Source organism: Protomyctophum bolini (genome assembly GCF_963924005.1).
Source record: "Protomyctophum bolini genome assembly, chromosome: 3".
Taxonomy (NCBI): domain Eukaryota; kingdom Metazoa; phylum Chordata; class Actinopteri; order Myctophiformes; family Myctophidae; genus Protomyctophum; species Protomyctophum bolini.
In genome coordinates, this window is record NC_137864.1 from 8,275,728 (window position 1) to 8,290,863 (window position 15,136).

Genomic DNA, 15,136 nt, shown 5'->3' on the forward strand with positions numbered 1-15,136 from the left:
ATCCTGTACGTGTGCTCACAACAACAACAAGGCTGTGTTCTCACTCCGGCGTCAATCATTCATTGCATCGTATTGCAGCAGGTAGAAGGAATCAATGACAGTCCTTAGTACCTCCTGAAGTAGCATGGTAAACTATCAAATGTGCTCAGTAGACGGTGTGGACAGAACAATGTGACCCGTTAATCAGTTTCCTGGGCCCGTGATATAATTTTTATTTTTAGTAGTAGTGTGGCGTTATGTTAATCTGTTCAGAACATATTTGCATTACACTCCCCTTATCAATCAGTGTGAAAGGTCCCAGTGCAGAACCAAGTTTTTATTTTCGTTTTCCGTTCATAACTGAGATATCGGGGGGGCGATAACATTATTTACTTGGCAGAGGTATAACTATCTACTATCTACATGACTGAGAACATCAAAGCACTCTGTGTCATTATCAACTGCTGGATACAACACAGCCTGGAACTCAGACACTGACTGTACAACAAACAGTGCTTATGGAATGGAATGTTTCCCCCTTTTCTAATACTGTATAAATACCTTTTAGCAGTGGTAGACCGTTCTCTTTGTTATATATTTAATGGACTATTAGGATTTCTGTATGAATGACTTTTATACTGAATTGTCGCTGAAGGGGCTGGTTAGAGGAAGCCACAACAGAAGATACAACAAACAGCCCAAGTGTACCTCCATTCTCTACAAAACAATGATCCGAGGCTTGGTACAAACATACATGCACACTGCTGCTGTATTACATTGTCGTTAATCGTGTTATGAGAGTCAAAAGTTATTGAGACAATTTTCTTTTCTTTTTTTACTTTCCTCTTTTCTTTCTTCCTTTTTTTAAGGTCAGGTGCGCAAGTCCAAAGTACACCACCAGACCACACTTTTTGTGTGTATCTGCTGTATGTATGTGCGTAAGATATGTAAATATTAATTTGTACATAAATCACATTGTTTGTTCATTAGAAGAAACTGGAACTGAAGAACTTTTTTTTTCTTCTTTTTTATCACAGTGTTTCTCAGGGTTCCTTAAGGGGGTTCTAAATGGACCCCTACAAGTCTGTAACTGACAGTACACAAATGGACCCTAATTGGTCCATCTGTATACAGCCAGGTGCGTCCTTGACACACACTTTCAGAAACACTGTTGGATAGCAAACATTGCTAATCTAGTCGTAATCTCATCACCCGTCTACTCAAAGCTGCACCTTGACAAATTTACATTTATTTTTGTTTCATTACTTTGTGTGTGAATCACGCTTTTGTATTACAATCAACCAACCAGCTGCTTTCACTCATGCATGTCATGTTTCTCAGTATTTATACAGTTTAGAATGACATCACCAATGAATAAAGAATTGGAAGGTAGACATGCCCGCCTGGCCCTGTTTATTGAAATGCCCCAGTGTCCTCCTCCGATTGAGTCTGGTCGCGCATGCGACGAAAACGATGGGTTATAGCCCATGAAATTTAAAAAAAAAAAGTTATCCTCGTTTCTCATCATTTTGGACCATGGGCTATAACCCATCATTTTTGAGGATTTGAAAAAAAAATTGCAAATTGCGGAGGATTGCGGAGGATTTTTCTCCAAAAATTAAAAAAACATGGGCTATAACCCATCGTTTTCCATTTTTTCCAAATCCTCAAAAATGATGAAAAACGGCGTGCTATAGTATGCCGTAGGATATGTGCTATATGCCCATGGTCCAAAATGATGAGAAACGAGGATAACTTTTTTTTTCAAAATTAAAAAAAACATGGGCTATAACCCATCGTTTTTTTCATTTTTTTCAAATCCTCAAAAATGATGAAAAACGGCGTGCTATAGTATGCCGTACGATATGGGCTATAGCCCATGGTCCAAAATTATGAAAAACGAGGATTAAAAAAACCCTCAAAAATTAAAAAAACATGGGCTATAACCCATCGTTTTTTTAATTTTTAATTTTTTTTCAAATCCTCAAAAATGATGAAAAACGGCGTGCTATAGTATGCCGTACGATATGGGCTATAGCCCATGGTCCAAAATGATGAAAAACGAGGATAACTCTAATTGTCGTAGTGGTTAAGATGTTGGCTTTCCACGTGGGAGACCAGGGTTCGATTCCCGGCTGTTACACTATCATACAAAAGAAGACCTCAACAGCGCTAAGAAACTTCTGATTAATATGATGCTGTGTTATTTAAACTTTACTAACTGAAGGCTAACGAACAAAAGATCACTTCAAAATTACCAGGAGACTTTGCCTGAGAGTGTCTGACTGATGGTGCAGTGGTCTAATCATCAGGGTTTCAGTACAGACATTCCATGTTCAAGGCCTGTTCCTCCTACAGCTCAATGCTGGAGTAATTTGAACTTTTCAAGGCTTGAATAAAAAATAAAAACTCAAAAGCACCAGGAGACATCTGCTGAATGCCAAAGGTGCCTTGGCTCAATGGTGTGGAGCGCTTGACCCGATGCCTCTGAACAGACAGTTGGCCGGTTCAAGTCCCATGTCATGACATCAAGGTGCTGGAGGACCATCGGGAGTTCCTCCTACAGCTCAATGCTGCAGTAATTTCAACTTTTCCAGGTCTTGAATAAAAAATAAAAACTCAAAAGCACCAGGAGACATCTGCTGAATGCCCAAAGGTGCCTTGGCTCAATGGTGTGGAGCGCTTGACCCGTTGCGTCTGCTACAGACAGTTGGCCGGTTCAAGTCCCATGTCATGACATCAAGGTGCTGGAGGACCATCGGGAGTTCCTCCTACAGCCATCAGGGTCCGTCCCATTCCTCTCTGTTATGTCATATGACGAGCATTTAACTTTTAATATCACAATTATTGTAGCTAATCTTTAACTGAATCTGGAAGTATTCCTTTATTAAATGATTCTTCATAGTCTGGAATTGTAACTGATCAATTTTCTTTTGTGACTTTCGCCTTTATTTTATATGGAGGGACAGTCAGTGGTGTAAACTTTATTTATATAGCACATTTCATACATAAAATGCAACTCTGTCACATTCTGTCTCTCCCTCAGTCTCCACACTGGCCTCCCATATCCCATTCCAGCACACCCAGTTCCATTTACACACCTGTCAACTACCTAATCAGCCCAGCAGTGAACACTTCTCCAATCAACCTGCTCACTATAAAACTGGACTCAGTACAAACACTCATTGTCAGTTCATAACCTGTGTCACAGATGTCCTGCCTGTTCATGTGTTGACTTTGATGTCATTCTGATTCATGCCTGATTCCTACCTGCATTCCCCTGTGTAAGATATCTCGTAATTCTTTATTAAATACTTTATTATTATACTCTAGTTTGTTGTGACTTTGCTCCTGGGTTCAACTCTGTCTGCATCCTTGACAACTAAAGTACTTCACATATTAAACTTTATTTATATAGCACATGTCATACATAAAATGCAACTCAAAGTACTTCACATGAAAATAAAATAAAAAATAACAAGCAGCGGAATGCCAGAAACAAAAAGCAGGTCAATCTACAATTAGCAAATAAAAATAGCAATACAAAACTAAAACATTAAAAATGGTAAGGAAATTTGTACATTTGTAAATGTATATTTGGATAATACATTTTAAATTGATATTATTAGATATTCAACTTTATTGACATTTATAATTAAATTGGTGTCTTTACACTGTAGAATCCATTGTTGTTTGTTTCTGTTGCTTAACTCTGTTGCTTTAACTACATATAAGTGTCTATTTGTTTGTCTCTAAATGTTTTGATGAATTGAACAATGCCCTTTGTTCAATTCATGCCATACTATAGCATGCCGTTTTTCATCATTTTTGAACATGGGCTATAGCCCCTACCGTACGGCATACTATAGCACGCCGTTTTTCATCAATTTTGAGGATTTGAAGAAATTTCAAAATTTCAAAAAACATGGGTTATAGCCCATCGTTTTTTGAATTTTTGAAAAAAATGTTATCCTCATTTTTCATCATTTTTGAACATGGGCTATAGCTCCTACCGTACGGCATACTATAGCACGCCGTTTTTCATCATTTTTGAGGATTTGAAGAAAATTCAAAATTTCAAAAAACATGGGTTATAGCCCATCGTTTTTTGATTTTTTGAAAAAAATGTTATCCTCATTTTTCATCATTTTTGAACATGGGCTATAGCCCCTATCGTACGGCATACTATAGCACGCCGTTTTTCATCATTTTTGAGGATTTGAAGAAAATTCAAAATTTCAAAAAACATGGGTTTTTGAACATCGTTTTGAACATCGTTTTTTGAATTTAAAAAAAAAATGTTATCCTCATTTTTCATCATTTTTGAACATGGGCTATAGCCCCTACCGTACGGCATACTATAGCACGCCGTTTTTCATCATTTTTGAGGATTTGAAGAAAATTCAAAATTTCAAAAAACATGGGTTATAGCCCATTGTTTTTTGAATTTTTGAAAAAAATGTTATCCTCATTTTTCATCATTTTTGAACATGGGCTATAGCCCTTACCGTACGGCATACTATAGCACGCCGTTTTTCATCATTTTTGAGGATTTGAAGAAAATTCAAAATTTCAAAAAACATGGGTTATAGCCCATCGTTTTTTGAATTTTTGAAAAAAATGTTATCCTCATTTTTCATCATTTTTGAACATGGGCTATAGCTCCTACCGTACGGCATACTATAGCACGCCGTTTTTCATCATTTTTGAGGATTTGAAGAAAATTCAAAATTTCAAAAAACATGGGTTATAGCCCATCGTTTTTTTATTTTTTGAAAAAAATGTTATCCTCATTTTTCATCATTTTTGAACATGGGCTATAGCCCCTACCGTACGGCATACTATAGCACGCCGTTTTTCATCATTTTTGAGGATTTGAAGAAAATTCAAAATTTCAAAAAACATGGGTTATAGCCCATCGTTTTTTGAATTTTTGAAAAAAATGTTATCCTCATTTTTCATCATTTTTGAACATGGGCTATAGCAACCTACCGTACGGCATACTATAGCACGCCGTTTTTCATCATTTTTGAGGATTTGAAGAAAATTCAAAATTTCAAAAAACATGGGTTATAGCCCATCGTTTTTTGAATTTTTGAAAAAAATGTTATCCTCATTTTTCATCATTTTTGAACATGGGCTATAGCCCCTACCGTACGGCATACTATAGCACGCCGTTTTTCATCATTTTTGAGGATTTGAAGAAAATTCAAAATTTCAAAAAACATGGGTTATAGCCCATCGTTTTTTGAATTTTTGAAAAAAATGTTATCCTCATTTTTGAACATGGGCTAAAGCCCCTACCGTACGGCATACTATAGCACGCCGTTTTTCATCATTTTTGAGGATTTGAAGCAAATTCAAAATTTCAAAAAACATGGGTTATAGCCCATCGTTTTTTGAATTTTTGAAAAAAAAATTATCCTCATTTTTCATCATTTTTGAACATGGGCTATAGCCCCTACCGTACGGCATACTATAGCACGCCGTTTTTCATCATTTTTGAGGATTTGAAGAAAATTCAAAATTTCAAAAAACATGGGTTATAGCCCATCGTTTTTTGAATTTTTGAAAAAAATGTTATCCTTATTTTTCATCATTTTTGAACATGGGCTATAGCTCCTACCGTACGGCATACTATAGCACGCCGTTTTTCATCATTTTTGAGGATTTGAAGAAAATTCAAAATTTCAAAAAACATGGGTTATAGCCCATCGTTTTTTGAATTTTTGAAAAAAATGTTATCCTCATTTTTCATCATTTTTGAACATGGGCTATAGCTCCTACCGTACGGCATACTATAGCACGCCGTTTTTCATCATTTTTGAGGATTTGAAGAAAATTCAAAATTTCAAAAAACATGGGTTATAGCCCATCGTTTTTTTATTTTTTGAAAAAAATGTTATCCTCATTTTTCATCATTTTTGAACATGGGCTATAGCCCCTACCGTACGGCATACTATAGCACGCCGTTTTTCATCATTTTTGAGGATTTGAAGAAAATTCAAAATTTCAAAAAACATGGGTTATAGCCCATCGTTTTTTGAATTTTTGAAAAAAATGTTATCCTCATTTTTCATCATTTTTGAACATGGGCTATAGCAACCTACCGTACGGCATACTATAGCACGCCGTTTTTCATCATTTTTGAGGATTTGAAGAAAATTCAAAATTTCAAAAAACATGGGTTATAGCCCATCGTTTTTTGAATTTTTGAAAAAAATGTTATCCTCATTTTTCATCATTTTTGAACATGGGCTATAGCCCCTACCGTACGGCATACTATAGCACGCCGTTTTTCATCATTTTTGAGGATTTGAAGAAAATTCAAAATTTCAAAAAACATGGGTTATAGCCCATCGTTTTTTGAATTTTTGAAAAAAATGTTATCCTCATTTTTCATCATTTTTGAACAAGGGCTAAAGCCCCTACCGTACGGCATACTATAGCACGCCGTTTTTCATCATTTTTGAGGATTTGAAGCAAATTCAAAATTTCAAAAAACATGGGTTATAGCCCATCGTTTTTTGAATTTTTGAAAAAAAAATTATCCTCATTTTTCATCATTTTTGAACATGGGCTATAGCCCCTACCGTACGGCATACTATAGCACGCCGTTTTTCATCCTTTTTGAGGATTTGAAGAAAATTCAAAATTTCAAAAAACATGGGTTATAGCCCATTGTTTTTTGAATTTTTGAAGAAAATGTTATCCTCATTTTTCATCATTTTTGAACATGGGCTATAGCCCCTACCGTACGGCATACTATAGCACGCCGTTTTTCATCATTTTTGAGGATTTGAAGAAAATTCAAAATTTCAAAAAACATGGGTTATAGCCCATCGTTTTTTGAATTTTTGAAAAAAATGTTATCCTCATTTTTCATCATTTTTGAACATGGGCTATAGCAACCTACCGTACGGCATACTATAGCACGCCGTTTTTCATCATTTTTGAGGATTTGAAGAAAATTCAAAATTTCAAAAAACATGGGTTATAGCCCATCGTTTTTTGAATTTTTGAAAAAAATGTTATCCTCATTTTTCATCATTTTTGAACATGGGCTATAGCCCCTACCGTACGGCATACTATAGCACGCCGTTTTTCATCATTTTTGAGGATTTGAAGAAAATTCAAAATTTCAAAAAACATGGGTTATAGCCCATCGTTTTTTGAATTTTTGAAAAAAATGTTATCCTCATTTTTCATCATTTTTGAACATGGGCTAAAGCCCCTACCGTACGGCATACTATAGCACGCCGTTTTTCATCCTTTTTGAGGATTTGAAGAAAATTCAAAATTTCAAAAAACATGGGTTATAGCCCATTGTTTTTTGAATTTTTGAAGAAAATGTTATCCTCATTTTTCATCATTTTTGAACATGGGCTATAGCCCCTACCGTACGGCATACTATAGCACGCCGTTTTTCATCATTTTTGAGGATTTGAAGAAAATTCAAAATTTCAAAAAACATGGGTTATAGCCCATCGTTTTTTGAATTTTTGAAAAAAATGTTATCCTCATTTTTCATCATTTTTGAACATGGGCTATAGCCCCTACCGTACGGCATACTATAGCACGCCGTTTTTCATCATTTTTGAGGATTTGAAGAAAATTCAAAATTTCAAAAAACATGGGTTATAGCCCATCGTTTTTTGAATTTTTGAAAAAAATGTTATCCTCATTTTTCATCATTTTTGAACATGGGCTATAGCCCCTACCGTACGGCATACTATAGCACGCCGTTTTTCATCATTTTTGAGGATTTGAAGAAAATTCAAAATTTCAAAAAACATGGGTTATAGCCCATCGTTTTTTGAATTTTTGAAAAAACAATTATCCTCATTTTTCATCATTTTTGAACATGGGCTATAGCCCCTACCGTACGGCATACTATAGCACGCCGTTTTTCATCATTTTTGAGGATTTGAAGAAAATTCAAAATTTCAAAAAACATGGGTTATAGCCCATCGTTTTTTGAATTTTTGAAAAAAATGTTATCCTTATTTTTCATCATTTTTGAACATGGGCTATAGCTCCTACCGTACGGCATACTATAGCACGCCGTTTTTCATCATTTTTGAGGATTTGAAGAAAATTCAAAATTTCAAAAAACATGGGTTATAGCCCATCGTTTTTTGATTTTTTGAAAAAAATGTTATCCTCATTTTTCATCATTTTTGAACATGGGCTATAGCCCCTACCGTACGGCATACTATAGCACGCCGTTTTTCATCATTTTTGAGGATTTGAAGAAAATTCAAAATTTCAAAAAACATGGGTTATAGCCCATCGTTTTTTGAATTTTTGAAAAAAATGTTATCCTCATTTTTCATCATTTTTGAACATGGGCTATAGCCCCTACCGTACGGCATACTATAGCACGCCGTTTTTCATCATTTTTGAGGATTTGAAGAAAATTCAAAATTTCAAAAAACATGGGTTATAGCCCATTGTTTTTTGAATTTTTGAAAAAAATGTTATCCTCATTTTTCATCATTTTTGAACATGGGCTATAGCCCTTACCGTACGGCATACTATAGCACGCCGTTTTTCATCATTTTTGAGGATTTGAAGAAAATTCAAAATTTCAAAAAACATGGGTTATAGCCCATCGTTTTTTGAATTTTTGAAAAAAATGTTATCCTCATTTTTCATCATTTTTGAACATGGGCTATAGCTCCTACCGTACGGCATACTATAGCACGCCGTTTTTCATCATTTTTGAGGATTTGAAGAAAATTCAAAATTTCAAAAAACATGGGTTATAGCCCATCGTTTTTTGATTTTTTGAAAAAAATGTTATCCTCATTTTTCATCATTTTTGAACATGGGCTATAGCCCCTACCGTACGGCATACTATAGCACGCCGTTTTTCATCATTTTTGAGGATTTGAAGAAAATTCAAAATTTCAAAAAACATGGGTTATAGCCCATCGTTTTTTGAATTTTTGAAAAAAATGTTATCGTCATTTTTCATCATTTTTGAACATGGGCTATAGCAACCTACCGTACGGCATACTATAGCACGCCGTTTTTCATCCTTTTTGAGGATTTGAAGAAAATTCAAAATTTCAAAAAACATGGGTTATAGCCCATCGTTTTTTGAATTTTTGAAAAAAATGTTATCCTCATTTTTCATCATTTTTGAACATGGGCTATAGCCCCTACCGTACGGCATACTATAGCACGCCGTTTTTCATCATTTTTGAGGATTTGAAGAAAATTCAAAATTTCAAAAAACATGGGTTATAGCCCATCGTTCTTTGAATTTTTGAAAAAAATGTTATCCTCATTTTTCATCATTTTTGAACATGGGCTATAGCCCCTACCGTACGGCATACTATAGCACGCCGTTTTTCATCATTTTTGAGGATTTGAAGAAAATTCAAAATTTCAAAAAACATGGGTTATAGCCCATTGTTTTTTGAATTTTTGAAGAAAATGTTATCCTCATTTTTCATCATTTTTGAACATGGGCTATAGCCCCTACCGTACGGCATACTATAGCACGCCGTTTTTCATCATTTTTGAGGATTTGAAGAAATTTCAAAATTTCAAAAAACATGGGTTATAGCCCATCGTTTTTTGAATTTTTGAAAAAAATGTTATCCTCATTTTTCATCATTTTTTAACATGGGCTATAGCCCCTACCGTACGGCATACTATAGCACGCCGTTTTTCATCATTTTTGAGGATTTGAAGAAAATTCAAAATTTCAAAAAACATGGGTTATAGCCCATCGTTTTTTGAATTTTTGAAAAAAATGTTATCCTCATTTTTCATCATTTTTTAACATGGGCTATAGCCCCTACCGTACGGCATACTATAGCACGCCGTTTTTCATCATTTTTGAGGATTTGAAGAAAATTCAAAATTTCAAAAAACATGGGTTATAGCCCATCGTTTTTTGAATTTTTGAAAAAAAAATTATCCTCATTTTTCATCATTTTTGAACATGGGCTATAGCCCCTACCGTACGGCATACTATAGCACGCCGTTTTTCATCCTTTTTGAGGATTTGAAGAAAATTCAAAATTTCAAAAAACATGGGTTATAGCCCATTGTTTTTTTAATTTTTGAAGAAAATGTTATCCTCATTTTTCATCATTTTTGAACATGGGCTATAGCCCCTACCGTACGGCATACTATAGCACGCCGTTTTTCATCATTTTTGAGGATTTGAAGAAAATTCAAAATTTCAAAAAACATGGGTTATAGCCCATCGTTTTTTGAATTTTTGAAAAAAATGTTATCCTCATTTTTCATCATTTTTGAACATGGGCTATAGCCCCTACCGTACGGCATACGCCGTTTTTCATCATTTTTGAGGATTTGAAGAAAATTCAAAATTTCAAAAAACATGGGTTATAGCCCATCGTTTTTTGAATTTTTGAAAAAAATGTTATCCTCATTTTTCATCATTTTTGAACATGGGCTATAGCCCCTACCGTACGGCATACTATAGCACGCCGTTTTTCATCATTTTTGAGGATTTGAAGAAAATTCAAAATTTCAAAAAACATGGGTTATAGCCCATCGTTTTTTGAATTTTTGAAAAAAAAATTATCCTCATTTTTCATCATTTTTGAACATGGGCTATAGCCCCTACCGTACGGCATACTATAGCACGCCGTTTTTCATCATTTTTGAGGATTTGAAGAAAATTCAAAATTTCAAAAAACATGGGTTATAGCCCATCGTTTTTTGAATTTTTGAAAAAAATGTTATCCTCATTTTTCATCATTTTTGAACATGGGCTATAGCTCCTACCGTACGGCATACTATAGCACGCCGTTTTTCATCATTTTTGAGGATTTGAAGAAAATTCAAAATTTCAAAAAACATGGGTTATAGCCCATCGTTTTTTGATTTTTTGAAAAAAATGTTATCCTCATTTTTCATCATTTTTGAACATGGGCTATAGCCCCTACCGTACGGCATACTATAGCACGCCGTTTTTCATCATTTTTGAGGATTTGAAGAAAATTCAAAATTTCAAAAAACATGGGTTATAGCCCATCGTTTTTTGAATTTTTGAAAAAAATGTTATCCTCATTTTTCATCATTTTTGAACATGGGCTATAGCCCCTACCGTACGGCATACTATAGCACGCCGTTTTTCATCATTTTTGAGGATTTGAAGAAAATTCAAAATTTCAAAAAACATGGGTTATAGCCCATTGTTTTTTGAATTTAAAAAAAAATGTTATCCTCATTTTTCATCATTTTTGAACATGGGCTATAGCCCTTACCGTACGGCATACTATAGCACGCCGTTTTTCATCATTTTTGAGGATTTGAAGAAAATTCAAAATTTCAAAAAACATGGGTTATAGCCCATCGTTTTTTGAATTTTTGAAAAAAATGTTATCCTCATTTTTCATCATTTTTGAACATGGGCTATAGCTCCTACCGTACGGCATACTATAGCACGCCGTTTTTCATCATTTTTGAGGATTTGAAGAAAATTCAAAATTTCAAAAAACATGGGTTATAGCCCATCGTTTTTTGATTTTTTGAAAAAAATGTTATCCTCATTTTTCATCATTTTTGAACATGGGCTATAGCCCCTACCGTACGGCATACTATAGCACGCCGTTTTTCATCATTTTTGAGGATTTGAAGAAAATTCAAAATTTCAAAAAACATGGGTTATAGCCCATCGTTTTTTGAATTTTTGAAAAAAATGTTATCGTCATTTTTCATCATTTTTGAACATGGGCTATAGCAACCTACCGTACGGCATACTATAGCACGCCGTTTTTCATCATTTTTGAGGATTTGAAGAAAATTCAAAATTTCAAAAAACATGGGTTATAGCCCATCGTTTTTTGAATTTTTGAAAAAAATGTTATCCTCATTTTTCATCATTTTTGAACATGGGCTATAGCCCCTACCGTACGGCATACTATAGCACGCCGTTTTTCATCATTTTTGAGGATTTGAAGAAAATTCAAAATTTCAAAAAACATGGGTTATAGCCCATCGTTTTTTGAATTTTTGAAAAAAATGTTATCCTCATTTTTCATCATTTTTGAACATGGGCTATAGCTCCTACCGTACGGCATACTATAGCACGCCGTTTTTCATCATTTTTGAGGATTTGAAGAAAATTCAAAATTTCAAAAAACATGGGTTATAGCCCATTGTTTTTTGAATTTTTGAAGAAAATGTTATCCTCATTTTTCATCATTTTTGAACATGGGCTATAGCCCCTACCGTACGGCATACTATAGCACGCCGTTTTTCATCATTTTTGAGGATTTGAAGAAAATTCAAAATTTCAAAAAACATGGGTTATAGCCCATCGTTTTTTGAATTTTTGAAAAAAATGTTATCCTCATTTTTCATCATTTTTGAACATGGGCTATAGCCCCTACCGTACGGCATACTATAGCACGCCGTTTTTCATCATTTTTGAGGATTTGAAGAAAATTCAAAATTTCAAAAAACATGGGTTATAGCCCATCGTTTTTTGAATTTTTGAAAAAAATGTTATCCTCATTTTTCATCATTTTTGAACATGGGCTATAGCTCCTACCGTACGGCATACTATAGCACGCCGTTTTTCATCATTTTTGAGGATTTGAAGAAAATTCAAAATTTCAAAAAACATGGGTTATATCCCATCGTTTTTTTAATTTTTGAAAAAAATGTTATCCTCATTTTTCATCATTTTTGAACATGGGCTATAGCCCCTACCGTACGGCATACTATAGCACGCCGTTTTTCATCATTTTTGAGGATTTGAAGAAAATTAAAAATTTCAAAAAACATGGGTTATAGCCCATCGTTTTTTGAATTTTTGAAAAAAATGTTATCCTCATTTTTCATCATTTTTGAACATGGGCTATAGCTCCTACCGTACGGCATACTATAGCACGCCGTTTTTCATCATTTTTGAGGATTTGAAGAAAATTCAAAATTTCAAAAAACATGGGTTATAGCCCATCGTTTTTTGAATTTTTGAAAAAAATGTTATCCTCATTTTTCATCATTTTTGAACATGGGCTATAGCAACCTACCGTACGGCATACTATAGCACGCCGTTTTTCATCATTTTTGAGGATTTGAAGAAAATTCAAAATTTCAAAAAACATGGGTTATAGCCCATCGTTTTTTGAATTTTTGAAAAAAATGTTATCCTCATTTTTCATCATTTTTGAACATGGGCTATAGCCCCTACCGTACGGCATACTATAGCACGCCGTTTTTCATCATTTTTGAGGATTTGAAGAAAATTCAAAATTTCAAAAAACATGGGTTATAGCCCATCGTTTTTTGAATTTTTGAAAAAAATGTTATCCTCATTTTTCATCATTTTTGAACATGGGCTATAGCCCCTACCGTACGGCATACTATAGCACGCCGTTTTTCATCATTTTTGAGGATTTGAAGAAAATTCAAAATTTCAAAAAACATGGGTTATAGCCCATCGTTTTTTGAATTTTTGAAAAAAATGTTATCCTCATTTTTCATCATTTTTGAACATGGGCTAAAGCCCCTACCGTACGGCATACTATAGCACGCCGTTTTTCATCATTTTTGAGGATTTGAAGCAAATTCAAAATTTCAAAAAACATGGGTTATAGCCCATCGTTTTTTGAATTTTTGAAAAAAAAAAATATCCTCATTTTTCATCATTTTTGAACATGGGCTATAGCCCCTACCGTACGGCATACTATAGCACGCCGTTTTTCATCCTTTTTGAGGATTTGAAGAAAATTCAAAATTTCAAAAAACATGGGTTATAGCCCATTGTTTTTTGAATTTTTGAAGAAAATGTTATCCTCATTTTTCATCATTTTTGAACATGGGCTATAGCCCCTACCGTACGGCATACTATAGCACGCCGTTTTTCATCATTTTTGAGGATTTGAAGAAAATTCAAAATTTCAAAAAACATGGGTTATAGCCCATCGTTTTTTGAATTTTTGAAAATAATGTTATCCTCATTTTTCATCATTTCTGAACATGGGCTATAGCCCCTACCGTACGGCATACTATAGCACGCCGTTTTTCATCATTTTTGAGGATTTGAAGAAAATTCAAAATTTCAAAAAACATGGGTTATAGCCCATCGTTTTTTGAATTTTTGAAAAAAATGTTATCCTCATTTTTCATCATTTTTGAACATGGGCTATAGCCCCTACCGTACGGCATACTATAGCACGCCGTTTTTCATCATTTTTGAGGATTTGAAGAAAATTCAAAATTTCAAAAAACATGGGTTATAGCCCATCGTTTTTTGAATTTTTGAAAAAAAAATTATCCTCATTTTTCATCATTTTTGAACATGGGCTATAGCCCCTACCGTACGGCATACTATAGCACGCCGTTTTTCATCATTTTTGAGGATTTGAAGAAAATTCAAAATTTCAAAAAACATGGGTTATAGCCCATTGTTTTTTGAATTTTTGAAGAAAATGTTATCCTCATTTTTCATCATTTTTGAACATGGGCTATAGCCCCTACCGTACGGCATACTATAGCACGCCGTTTTTCATCATTTTTGAGGATTTGAAGAAAATTCAAAATTTCAAAAAACATGGGTTATAGCCCATCGTTTTTTGAATTTTTGAAAAAAATGTTATCCTCATTTTTCATCATTTTTGAACATGGGCTATAGCTCCTACTGTACGGCATACTATAGCACGCCGTTTTTCATCATTTTTGAGGATTTGAAGAAAATTCAAAATTTCAAAAAACATGGGTTATAGCCCATCGTTTTTTGATTTTTTGAAAAAAATGTTATCCTCATTTTTCATCATTTTTGAACATGGGCTATAGCCCCTACCGTACGGCATACTATAGCACGCCGTTTTTCATCATTTTTGAGGATTTGAAGAAAATTCAAAATTTCAAAAAACATGGGTTATAGCCCATCGTTTTTTGAATTTTTGAAAAAAATGTTATCCTCATTTTTCATCATTTTTGAACATGGGCTATAGCCCCTACCGTACGGCATACTATAGCACGCCGTTTTTCATCATTTTTGAGGATTTGAAGAAAATTCAAATTTTCAAAAAACATGGGTTATAGCCCATTGTTTTTTGAATTTTTGAAAAAAATGTTATCCTCATTTTTCATCATTTTTGAACATGGGCTATAGCCCTTACCGTACGGCATACTATAGCACGCCGTTTTTCATCAT